Source organism: Montipora capricornis, chromosome 2, assembly GCF_036669925.1.
Source record: "Montipora capricornis isolate CH-2021 chromosome 2, ASM3666992v2, whole genome shotgun sequence".
NCBI classification, from domain to species: Eukaryota; Metazoa; Cnidaria; class Anthozoa; order Scleractinia; family Acroporidae; genus Montipora; species Montipora capricornis.
The window spans coordinates 20,413,349-20,422,672 of NC_090884.1; the positions used below are offsets into that span (position 1 = coordinate 20,413,349).

Sequence of the window (9,324 nt, forward strand, 5' to 3'; positions counted from 1 at the left end):
CAACTTTAACATTTGTCGCGCGCGAAAATTCAGTGCTCATGCAATGTGGACAAGCAAGAAAATAACAACTCATGAATCAACCATAAACTAAAAGCAATCAATAAAGTAGAAGCCTACAACACGAGGAATTCCCAAGCGGTCACCCAGCGAAGTACTACTCTCGCCCTACAGGATTTGACTGCGGGGATCGGACGGGACCCGGTTTTTTGCCTGTGGTATGGTCGTAGACGGAAGAATACAAGCTCTAGTTGTATGTGTGATTTGTTTTCGTCAAGCCAAGCGAGAAAGCGAGTGAAAATCCCCCTTGCCCTCCCTTCAGACTGCAAAGAATGTTCAATTAATAGGCCATCAACCAGTTACATTGTGACGACAACTTTAACATTTGTCGCGCGCGAAAATTCAGTGCTCATGCAATGTGGACAAGCAAGAAAATAACAACTCATGAATCAACCATAAACTAAAAGCAATCAATAAAGTAGAAGCCTACAACACGAGGAATTCCCAAGCGGTCACCCAGCGAAGTACTACTCTCGCCCTACAGGATTTGACTGCGGGGATCGGACGGGACCCGGTTTTTTGCCTGTGGTATGGTCGTAGACGGAAGAATACAAGCTCTAGTTGTATGTGTGATTTGTTTTCGTCAAGCCAAGCGAGAAAGCGAGTGAAAATCCCCCTTGCCCTCCCTTCAGACTGCAAAGAATGTTCAATTAATAGGCCATCAACCAGTTACATTGTGACGACAACTTTAACATTTGTCGCGCGCGAAAATTCAGTGCTCATGCAATGTGGACAAGCAAGAAAATAACAACTCATGAATCAACCATAAACTAAAAGCAATCAATAAAGTAGAAGCCTACAACACGAGGAATTCCCAAGCGGTCACCCAGCGAAGTACTACTCTCGCCCTACAGGATTTGACTGCGGGGATCGGACGGGACCCGGTTTTTTGCCTGTGGTATGGTCGTAGACGGAAGAATACAAGCTCTAGTTGTATGTGTGATTTGTTTTCGTCAAGCCAAGCGAGAAAGCGAGTGAAAATCCCCCTTGCCCTCCCTTCAGACTGCAAAGAATGTTCAATTAATAGGCCATCAACCAGTTACATTGTGACGACAACTTTAACATTTGTCGCGCGCGAAAATTCAGTGCTCATGCAATGTGGACAAGCAAGAAAATAACAACTCATGAATCAACCATAAACTAAAAGCAATCAATAAAGTAGAAGCCTACAACACGAGGAATTCCCAAGCGGTCACCCAGCGAAGTACTACTCTCGCCCTACAGGATTTGACTGCGGGGATCGGACGGGACCCGGTTTTTTGCCTGTGGTATGGTCGTAGACGGAAGAATACAAGCTCTAGTTGTATGTGTGATTTGTTTTCGTCAAGCCAAGCGAGAAAGCGAGTGAAAATCCCCCTTGCCCTCCCTTCAGACTGCAAAGAATGTTCAATTAATAGGCCATCAACCAGTTACATTGTGACGACAACTTTAACATTTGTCGCGCGCGAAAATTCAGTGCTCATGCAATGTGGACAAGCAAGAAAATAACAACTCATGAATCAACCATAAACTAAAAGCAATCAATAAAGTAGAAGCCTACAACACGAGGAATTCCCAAGCGGTCACCCAGCGAAGTACTACTCTCGCCCTACAGGATTTGACTGCGGGGATCGGACGGGACCCGGTTTTTTGCCTGTGGTATGGTCGTAGACGGAAGAATACAAGCTCTAGTTGTATGTGTGATTTGTTTTCGTCAAGCCAAGCGAGAAAGCGAGTGAAAATCCCCCTTGCCCTCCCTTCAGACTGCAAAGAATGTTCAATTAATAGGCCATCAACCAGTTACATTGTGACGACAACTTTAACATTTGTCGCGCGCGAAAATTCAGTGCTCATGCAATGTGGACAAGCAAGAAAATAACAACTCATGAATCAACCATAAACTAAAAGCAATCAATAAAGTAGAAGCCTACAACACGAGGAATTCCCAAGCGGTCACCCAGCGAAGTACTACTCTCGCCCTACAGGATTTGACTGCGGGGATCGGACGGGACCCGGTTTTTTGCCTGTGGTATGGTCGTAGACGGAAGAATACAAGCTCTAGTTGTATGTGTGATTTGTTTTCGTCAAGCCAAGCGAGAAAGCGAGTGAAAATCCCCCTTGCCCTCCCTTCAGACTGCAAAGAATGTTCAATTAATAGGCCATCAACCAGTTACATTGTGACGACAACTTTAACATTTGTCGCGCGCGAAAATTCAGTGCTCATGCAATGTGGACAAGCAAGAAAATAACAACTCATGAATCAACCATAAACTAAAAGCAATCAATAAAGTAGAAGCCTACAACACGAGGAATTCCCAAGCGGTCACCCAGCGAAGTACTACTCTCGCCCTACAGGATTTGACTGCGGGGATCGGACGGGACCCGGTTTTTTGCCTGTGGTATGGTCGTAGACGGAAGAATACAAGCTCTAGTTGTATGTGTGATTTGTTTTCGTCAAGCCAAGCGAGAAAGCGAGTGAAAATCCCCCTTGCCCTCCCTTCAGACTGCAAAGAATGTTCAATTAATAGGCCATCAACCAGTTACATTGTGACGACAACTTTAACATTTGTCGCGCGCGAAAATTCAGTGCTCATGCAATGTGGACAAGCAAGAAAATAACAACTCATGAATCAACCATAAACTAAAAGCAATCAATAAAGTAGAAGCCTACAACACGAGGAATTCCCAAGCGGTCACCCAGCGAAGTACTACTCTCGCCCTACAGGATTTGACTGCGGGGATCGGACGGGACCCGGTTTTTTGCCTGTGGTATGGTCGTAGACGGAAGAATACAAGCTCTAGTTGTATGTGTGATTTGTTTTCGTCAAGCCAAGCGAGAAAGCGAGTGAAAATCCCCCTTGCCCTCCCTTCAGACTGCAAAGAATGTTCAATTAATAGGCCATCAACCAGTTACATTGTGACGACAACTTTAACATTTGTCGCGCGCGAAAATTCAGTGCTCATGCAATGTGGACAAGCAAGAAAATAACAACTCATGAATCAACCATAAACTAAAAGCAATCAATAAAGTAGAAGCCTACAACACGAGGAATTCCCAAGCGGTCACCCAGCGAAGTACTACTCTCGCCCTACAGGATTTGACTGCGGGGATCGGACGGGACCCGGTTTTTTGCCTGTGGTATGGTCGTAGACGGAAGAATACAAGCTCTAGTTGTATGTGTGATTTGTTTTCGTCAAGCCAAGCGAGAAAGCGAGTGAAAATCCCCCTTGCCCTCCCTTCAGACTGCAAAGAATGTTCAATTAATAGGCCATCAACCAGTTACATTGTGACGACAACTTTAACATTTGTCGCGCGCGAAAATTCAGTGCTCATGCAATGTGGACAAGCAAGAAAATAACAACTCATGAATCAACCATAAACTAAAAGCAATCAATAAAGTAGAAGCCTACAACACGAGGAATTCCCAAGCGGTCACCCAGCGAAGTACTACTCTCGCCCTACAGGATTTGACTGCGGGGATCGGACGGGACCCGGTTTTTTGCCTGTGGTATGGTCGTAGACGGAAGAATACAAGCTCTAGTTGTATGTGTGATTTGTTTTCGTCAAGCCAAGCGAGAAAGCGAGTGAAAATCCCCCTTGCCCTCCCTTCAGACTGCAAAGAATGTTCAATTAATAGGCCATCAACCAGTTACATTGTGACGACAACTTTAACATTTGTCGCGCGCGAAAATTCAGTGCTCATGCAATGTGGACAAGCAAGAAAATAACAACTCATGAATCAACCATAAACTAAAAGCAATCAATAAAGTAGAAGCCTACAACACGAGGAATTCCCAAGCGGTCACCCAGCGAAGTACTACTCTCGCCCTACAGGATTTGACTGCGGGGATCGGACGGGACCCGGTTTTTTGCCTGTGGTATGGTCGTAGACGGAAGAATACAAGCTCTAGTTGTATGTGTGATTTGTTTTCGTCAAGCCAAGCGAGAAAGCGAGTGAAAATCCCCCTTGCCCTCCCTTCAGACTGCAAAGAATGTTCAATTAATAGGCCATCAACCAGTTACATTGTGACGACAACTTTAACATTTGTCGCGCGCGAAAATTCAGTGCTCATGCAATGTGGACAAGCAAGAAAATAACAACTCATGAATCAACCATAAACTAAAAGCAATCAATAAAGTAGAAGCCTACAACACGAGGAATTCCCAAGCGGTCACCCAGCGAAGTACTACTCTCGCCCTACAGGATTTGACTGCGGGGATCGGACGGGACCCGGTTTTTTGCCTGTGGTATGGTCGTAGACGGAAGAATACAAGCTCTAGTTGTATGTGTGATTTGTTTTCGTCAAGCCAAGCGAGAAAGCGAGTGAAAATCCCCCTTGCCCTCCCTTCAGACTGCAAAGAATGTTCAATTAATAGGCCATCAACCAGTTACATTGTGACGACAACTTTAACATTTGTCGCGCGCGAAAATTCAGTGCTCATGCAATGTGGACAAGCAAGAAAATAACAACTCATGAATCAACCATAAACTAAAAGCAATCAATAAAGTAGAAGCCTACAACACGAGGAATTCCCAAGCGGTCACCCAGCGAAGTACTACTCTCGCCCTACAGGATTTGACTGCGGGGATCGGACGGGACCCGGTTTTTTGCCTGTGGTATGGTCGTAGACGGAAGAATACAAGCTCTAGTTGTATGTGTGATTTGTTTTCGTCAAGCCAAGCGAGAAAGCGAGTGAAAATCCCCCTTGCCCTCCCTTCAGACTGCAAAGAATGTTCAATTAATAGGCCATCAACCAGTTACATTGTGACGACAACTTTAACATTTGTCGCGCGCGAAAATTCAGTGCTCATGCAATGTGGACAAGCAAGAAAATAACAACTCATGAATCAACCATAAACTAAAAGCAATCAATAAAGTAGAAGCCTACAACACGAGGAATTCCCAAGCGGTCACCCAGCGAAGTACTACTCTCGCCCTACAGGATTTGACTGCGGGGATCGGACGGGACCCGGTTTTTTGCCTGTGGTATGGTCGTAGACGGAAGAATACAAGCTCTAGTTGTATGTGTGATTTGTTTTCGTCAAGCCAAGCGAGAAAGCGAGTGAAAATCCCCCTTGCCCTCCCTTCAGACTGCAAAGAATGTTCAATTAATAGGCCATCAACCAGTTACATTGTGACGACAACTTTAACATTTGTCGCGCGCGAAAATTCAGTGCTCATGCAATGTGGACAAGCAAGAAAATAACAACTCATGAATCAACCATAAACTAAAAGCAATCAATAAAGTAGAAGCCTACAACACGAGGAATTCCCAAGCGGTCACCCAGCGAAGTACTACTCTCGCCCTACAGGATTTGACTGCGGGGATCGGACGGGACCCGGTTTTTTGCCTGTGGTATGGTCGTAGACGGAAGAATACAAGCTCTAGTTGTATGTGTGATTTGTTTTCGTCAAGCCAAGCGAGAAAGCGAGTGAAAATCCCCCTTGCCCTCCCTTCAGACTGCAAAGAATGTTCAATTAATAGGCCATCAACCAGTTACATTGTGACGACAACTTTAACATTTGTCGCGCGCGAAAATTCAGTGCTCATGCAATGTGGACAAGCAAGAAAATAACAACTCATGAATCAACCATAAACTAAAAGCAATCAATAAAGTAGAAGCCTACAACACGAGGAATTCCCAAGCGGTCACCCAGCGAAGTACTACTCTCGCCCTACAGGATTTGACTGCGGGGATCGGACGGGACCCGGTTTTTTGCCTGTGGTATGGTCGTAGACGGAAGAATACAAGCTCTAGTTGTATGTGTGATTTGTTTTCGTCAAGCCAAGCGAGAAAGCGAGTGAAAATCCCCCTTGCCCTCCCTTCAGACTGCAAAGAATGTTCAATTAATAGGCCATCAACCAGTTACATTGTGACGACAACTTTAACATTTGTCGCGCGCGAAAATTCAGTGCTCATGCAATGTGGACAAGCAAGAAAATAACAACTCATGAATCAACCATAAACTAAAAGCAATCAATAAAGTAGAAGCCTACAACACGAGGAATTCCCAAGCGGTCACCCAGCGAAGTACTACTCTCGCCCTACAGGATTTGACTGCGGGGATCGGACGGGACCCGGTTTTTTGCCTGTGGTATGGTCGTAGACGGAAGAATACAAGCTCTAGTTGTATGTGTGATTTGTTTTCGTCAAGCCAAGCGAGAAAGCGAGTGAAAATCCCCCTTGCCCTCCCTTCAGACTGCAAAGAATGTTCAATTAATAGGCCATCAACCAGTTACATTGTGACGACAACTTTAACATTTGTCGCGCGCGAAAATTCAGTGCTCATGCAATGTGGACAAGCAAGAAAATAACAACTCATGAATCAACCATAAACTAAAAGCAATCAATAAAGTAGAAGCCTACAACACGAGGAATTCCCAAGCGGTCACCCAGCGAAGTACTACTCTCGCCCTACAGGATTTGACTGCGGGGATCGGACGGGACCCGGTTTTTTGCCTGTGGTATGGTCGTAGACGGAAGAATACAAGCTCTAGTTGTATGTGTGATTTGTTTTCGTCAAGCCAAGCGAGAAAGCGAGTGAAAATCCCCCTTGCCCTCCCTTCAGACTGCAAAGAATGTTCAATTAATAGGCCATCAACCAGTTACATTGTGACGACAACTTTAACATTTGTCGCGCGCGAAAATTCAGTGCTCATGCAATGTGGACAAGCAAGAAAATAACAACTCATGAATCAACCATAAACTAAAAGCAATCAATAAAGTAGAAGCCTACAACACGAGGAATTCCCAAGCGGTCACCCAGCGAAGTACTACTCTCGCCCTACAGGATTTGACTGCGGGGATCGGACGGGACCCGGTTTTTTGCCTGTGGTATGGTCGTAGACGGAAGAATACAAGCTCTAGTTGTATGTGTGATTTGTTTTCGTCAAGCCAAGCGAGAAAGCGAGTGAAAATCCCCCTTGCCCTCCCTTCAGACTGCAAAGAATGTTCAATTAATAGGCCATCAACCAGTTACATTGTGACGACAACTTTAACATTTGTCGCGCGCGAAAATTCAGTGCTCATGCAATGTGGACAAGCAAGAAAATAACAACTCATGAATCAACCATAAACTAAAAGCAATCAATAAAGTAGAAGCCTACAACACGAGGAATTCCCAAGCGGTCACCCAGCGAAGTACTACTCTCGCCCTACAGGATTTGACTGCGGGGATCGGACGGGACCCGGTTTTTTGCCTGTGGTATGGTCGTAGACGGAAGAATACAAGCTCTAGTTGTATGTGTGATTTGTTTTCGTCAAGCCAAGCGAGAAAGCGAGTGAAAATCCCCCTTGCCCTCCCTTCAGACTGCAAAGAATGTTCAATTAATAGGCCATCAACCAGTTACATTGTGACGACAACTTTAACATTTGTCGCGCGCGAAAATTCAGTGCTCATGCAATGTGGACAAGCAAGAAAATAACAACTCATGAATCAACCATAAACTAAAAGCAATCAATAAAGTAGAAGCCTACAACACGAGGAATTCCCAAGCGGTCACCCAGCGAAGTACTACTCTCGCCCTACAGGATTTGACTGCGGGGATCGGACGGGACCCGGTTTTTTGCCTGTGGTATGGTCGTAGACGGAAGAATACAAGCTCTAGTTGTATGTGTGATTTGTTTTCGTCAAGCCAAGCGAGAAAGCGAGTGAAAATCCCCCTTGCCCTCCCTTCAGACTGCAAAGAATGTTCAATTAATAGGCCATCAACCAGTTACATTGTGACGACAACTTTAACATTTGTCGCGCGCGAAAATTCAGTGCTCATGCAATGTGGACAAGCAAGAAAATAACAACTCATGAATCAACCATAAACTAAAAGCAATCAATAAAGTAGAAGCCTACAACACGAGGAATTCCCAAGCGGTCACCCAGCGAAGTACTACTCTCGCCCTACAGGATTTGACTGCGGGGATCGGACGGGACCCGGTTTTTTGCCTGTGGTATGGTCGTAGACGGAAGAATACAAGCTCTAGTTGTATGTGTGATTTGTTTTCGTCAAGCCAAGCGAGAAAGCGAGTGAAAATCCCCCTTGCCCTCCCTTCAGACTGCAAAGAATGTTCAATTAATAGGCCATCAACCAGTTACATTGTGACGACAACTTTAACATTTGTCGCGCGCGAAAATTCAGTGCTCATGCAATGTGGACAAGCAAGAAAATAACAACTCATGAATCAACCATAAACTAAAAGCAATCAATAAAGTAGAAGCCTACAACACGAGGAATTCCCAAGCGGTCACCCAGCGAAGTACTACTCTCGCCCTACAGGATTTGACTGCGGGGATCGGACGGGACCCGGTTTTTTGCCTGTGGTATGGTCGTAGACGGAAGAATACAAGCTCTAGTTGTATGTGTGATTTGTTTTCGTCAAGCCAAGCGAGAAAGCGAGTGAAAATCCCCCTTGCCCTCCCTTCAGACTGCAAAGAATGTTCAATTAATAGGCCATCAACCAGTTACATTGTGACGACAACTTTAACATTTGTCGCGCGCGAAAATTCAGTGCTCATGCAATGTGGACAAGCAAGAAAATAACAACTCATGAATCAACCATAAACTAAAAGCAATCAATAAAGTAGAAGCCTACAACACGAGGAATTCCCAAGCGGTCACCCAGCGAAGTACTACTCTCGCCCTACAGGATTTGACTGCGGGGATCGGACGGGACCCGGTTTTTTGCCTGTGGTATGGTCGTAGACGGAAGAATACAAGCTCTAGTTGTATGTGTGATTTGTTTTCGTCAAGCCAAGCGAGAAAGCGAGTGAAAATCCCCCTTGCCCTCCCTTCAGACTGCAAAGAATGTTCAATTAATAGGCCATCAACCAGTTACATTGTGACGACAACTTTAACATTTGTCGCGCGCGAAAATTCAGTGCTCATGCAATGTGGACAAGCAAGAAAATAACAACTCATGAATCAACCATAAACTAAAAGCAATCAATAAAGTAGAAGCCTACAACACGAGGAATTCCCAAGCGGTCACCCAGCGAAGTACTACTCTCGCCCTACAGGATTTGACTGCGGGGATCGGACGGGACCCGGTTTTTTGCCTGTGGTATGGTCGTAGACGGAAGAATACAAGCTCTAGTTGTATGTGTGATTTGTTTTCGTCAAGCCAAGCGAGAAAGCGAGTGAAAATCCCCCTTGCCCTCCCTTCAGACTGCAAAGAATGTTCAATTAATAGGCCATCAACCAGTTACATTGTGACGACAACTTTAACATTTGTCGCGCGCGAAAATTCAGTGCTCATGCAATGTGGACAAGCAAGAAAATAACAACTCATG

General features: G+C 45.1%; 25 non-coding genes across 25 annotated transcripts; all 25 read right to left on the reverse strand.

Moving 5' to 3' along the window:
* Positions 1-110: 110 nt before the first annotated feature.
* Positions 111-229, reverse strand: LOC138039434 (5S ribosomal RNA). Its single transcript, XR_011130532.1, has one exon. It is a non-coding gene; the product is annotated as a 5S ribosomal RNA (ribosomal RNA).
* A 251-nt stretch (positions 230-480) lies between these two features.
* Positions 481-599, reverse strand: LOC138039435 (5S ribosomal RNA). Its single transcript, XR_011130533.1, has one exon. It is a non-coding gene; the product is annotated as a 5S ribosomal RNA (ribosomal RNA).
* A 251-nt stretch (positions 600-850) lies between these two features.
* Positions 851-969, reverse strand: LOC138039436 (5S ribosomal RNA). Its single transcript, XR_011130534.1, has one exon. It is a non-coding gene; the product is annotated as a 5S ribosomal RNA (ribosomal RNA).
* Positions 970-1,220: 251 nt separating this feature from the next.
* On the reverse strand, positions 1,221-1,339 carry LOC138039437 (5S ribosomal RNA). Its single transcript, XR_011130535.1, has one exon. It is a non-coding gene; the product is annotated as a 5S ribosomal RNA (ribosomal RNA).
* Positions 1,340-1,590: 251 nt separating this feature from the next.
* On the reverse strand, positions 1,591-1,709 carry LOC138039438 (5S ribosomal RNA). The gene has a single exon (XR_011130536.1). It is a non-coding gene; the product is annotated as a 5S ribosomal RNA (ribosomal RNA).
* Positions 1,710-1,960: 251 nt separating this feature from the next.
* LOC138039439 (5S ribosomal RNA) lies at positions 1,961-2,079 on the reverse strand. The gene has a single exon (XR_011130537.1). It is a non-coding gene; the product is annotated as a 5S ribosomal RNA (ribosomal RNA).
* Positions 2,080-2,330: 251 nt separating this feature from the next.
* LOC138039440 (5S ribosomal RNA) lies at positions 2,331-2,449 on the reverse strand. Its single transcript, XR_011130538.1, has one exon. It is a non-coding gene; the product is annotated as a 5S ribosomal RNA (ribosomal RNA).
* A 251-nt stretch (positions 2,450-2,700) lies between these two features.
* On the reverse strand, positions 2,701-2,819 carry LOC138039443 (5S ribosomal RNA). Its single transcript, XR_011130540.1, has one exon. It is a non-coding gene; the product is annotated as a 5S ribosomal RNA (ribosomal RNA).
* Positions 2,820-3,070: 251 nt separating this feature from the next.
* LOC138039444 (5S ribosomal RNA) lies at positions 3,071-3,189 on the reverse strand. Its single transcript, XR_011130541.1, has one exon. It is a non-coding gene; the product is annotated as a 5S ribosomal RNA (ribosomal RNA).
* A 251-nt stretch (positions 3,190-3,440) lies between these two features.
* LOC138039445 (5S ribosomal RNA) lies at positions 3,441-3,559 on the reverse strand. The gene has a single exon (XR_011130542.1). It is a non-coding gene; the product is annotated as a 5S ribosomal RNA (ribosomal RNA).
* A 251-nt stretch (positions 3,560-3,810) lies between these two features.
* On the reverse strand, positions 3,811-3,929 carry LOC138039446 (5S ribosomal RNA). The gene has a single exon (XR_011130543.1). It is a non-coding gene; the product is annotated as a 5S ribosomal RNA (ribosomal RNA).
* A 251-nt stretch (positions 3,930-4,180) lies between these two features.
* Positions 4,181-4,299, reverse strand: LOC138039447 (5S ribosomal RNA). The gene has a single exon (XR_011130544.1). It is a non-coding gene; the product is annotated as a 5S ribosomal RNA (ribosomal RNA).
* Positions 4,300-4,550: 251 nt separating this feature from the next.
* Positions 4,551-4,669, reverse strand: LOC138039448 (5S ribosomal RNA). The gene has a single exon (XR_011130545.1). It is a non-coding gene; the product is annotated as a 5S ribosomal RNA (ribosomal RNA).
* A 251-nt stretch (positions 4,670-4,920) lies between these two features.
* Positions 4,921-5,039, reverse strand: LOC138039449 (5S ribosomal RNA). The gene has a single exon (XR_011130546.1). It is a non-coding gene; the product is annotated as a 5S ribosomal RNA (ribosomal RNA).
* A 251-nt stretch (positions 5,040-5,290) lies between these two features.
* Positions 5,291-5,409, reverse strand: LOC138039450 (5S ribosomal RNA). Its single transcript, XR_011130547.1, has one exon. It is a non-coding gene; the product is annotated as a 5S ribosomal RNA (ribosomal RNA).
* Positions 5,410-5,660: 251 nt separating this feature from the next.
* Positions 5,661-5,779, reverse strand: LOC138039451 (5S ribosomal RNA). The gene has a single exon (XR_011130548.1). It is a non-coding gene; the product is annotated as a 5S ribosomal RNA (ribosomal RNA).
* A 251-nt stretch (positions 5,780-6,030) lies between these two features.
* Positions 6,031-6,149, reverse strand: LOC138039452 (5S ribosomal RNA). Its single transcript, XR_011130549.1, has one exon. It is a non-coding gene; the product is annotated as a 5S ribosomal RNA (ribosomal RNA).
* A 251-nt stretch (positions 6,150-6,400) lies between these two features.
* Positions 6,401-6,519, reverse strand: LOC138039454 (5S ribosomal RNA). The gene has a single exon (XR_011130551.1). It is a non-coding gene; the product is annotated as a 5S ribosomal RNA (ribosomal RNA).
* Positions 6,520-6,770: 251 nt separating this feature from the next.
* On the reverse strand, positions 6,771-6,889 carry LOC138039455 (5S ribosomal RNA). Its single transcript, XR_011130552.1, has one exon. It is a non-coding gene; the product is annotated as a 5S ribosomal RNA (ribosomal RNA).
* Positions 6,890-7,140: 251 nt separating this feature from the next.
* LOC138039456 (5S ribosomal RNA) lies at positions 7,141-7,259 on the reverse strand. The gene has a single exon (XR_011130553.1). It is a non-coding gene; the product is annotated as a 5S ribosomal RNA (ribosomal RNA).
* A 251-nt stretch (positions 7,260-7,510) lies between these two features.
* LOC138039457 (5S ribosomal RNA) lies at positions 7,511-7,629 on the reverse strand. Its single transcript, XR_011130554.1, has one exon. It is a non-coding gene; the product is annotated as a 5S ribosomal RNA (ribosomal RNA).
* Positions 7,630-7,880: 251 nt separating this feature from the next.
* Positions 7,881-7,999, reverse strand: LOC138039458 (5S ribosomal RNA). Its single transcript, XR_011130555.1, has one exon. It is a non-coding gene; the product is annotated as a 5S ribosomal RNA (ribosomal RNA).
* Positions 8,000-8,250: 251 nt separating this feature from the next.
* LOC138039459 (5S ribosomal RNA) lies at positions 8,251-8,369 on the reverse strand. The gene has a single exon (XR_011130556.1). It is a non-coding gene; the product is annotated as a 5S ribosomal RNA (ribosomal RNA).
* A 251-nt stretch (positions 8,370-8,620) lies between these two features.
* LOC138039460 (5S ribosomal RNA) lies at positions 8,621-8,739 on the reverse strand. Its single transcript, XR_011130557.1, has one exon. It is a non-coding gene; the product is annotated as a 5S ribosomal RNA (ribosomal RNA).
* Positions 8,740-8,990: 251 nt separating this feature from the next.
* On the reverse strand, positions 8,991-9,109 carry LOC138039461 (5S ribosomal RNA). Its single transcript, XR_011130558.1, has one exon. It is a non-coding gene; the product is annotated as a 5S ribosomal RNA (ribosomal RNA).
* Positions 9,110-9,324: the final 215 nt, after the last annotated feature.